We start from the raw sequence: 410 nt of genomic DNA on the forward strand, positions 1-410 counted from the left end.
AAATAGATCCAACTCCAAGTAATCCTCCTGCCTTAACCACCTAAATGCTGGACTTCCTGCTTTTAGCCTTACCATTCAGTGCTGAAATTAGACTATGCCACCAAGTCTTGTTGCCTTCCAAAACAAATAGTTAAGTGGCCTCCTGAGCTACAAGAGAAGACCCTTCCTCAAAAATGGCAAAATGGTTCAGAGGGTAAAGGCACTTGCTGCCAAGTCTGGTGACTGGGGTTCTATACCATGAGCTTCACACCATCAAAAGAGAGAGCCTAAGCCGGGCGGTGGTGGCGCACACCTTTAATCCCAGCACTCGGGAGGCAGAGGCAGGCTGATCTCTGTGAGTTCGAGACCAGCCTGGTCTACAGAGCTAGTTCCAGGACAGGTTCCAAAGTCACAGAGAAACCCTGTCGAGA

Source organism: Microtus ochrogaster, linkage group LG5 (assembly GCF_000317375.1).
Source record: "Microtus ochrogaster isolate Prairie Vole_2 linkage group LG5, MicOch1.0, whole genome shotgun sequence".
NCBI lineage: Eukaryota > Metazoa > Chordata > Mammalia > Rodentia > Cricetidae > Microtus > Microtus ochrogaster.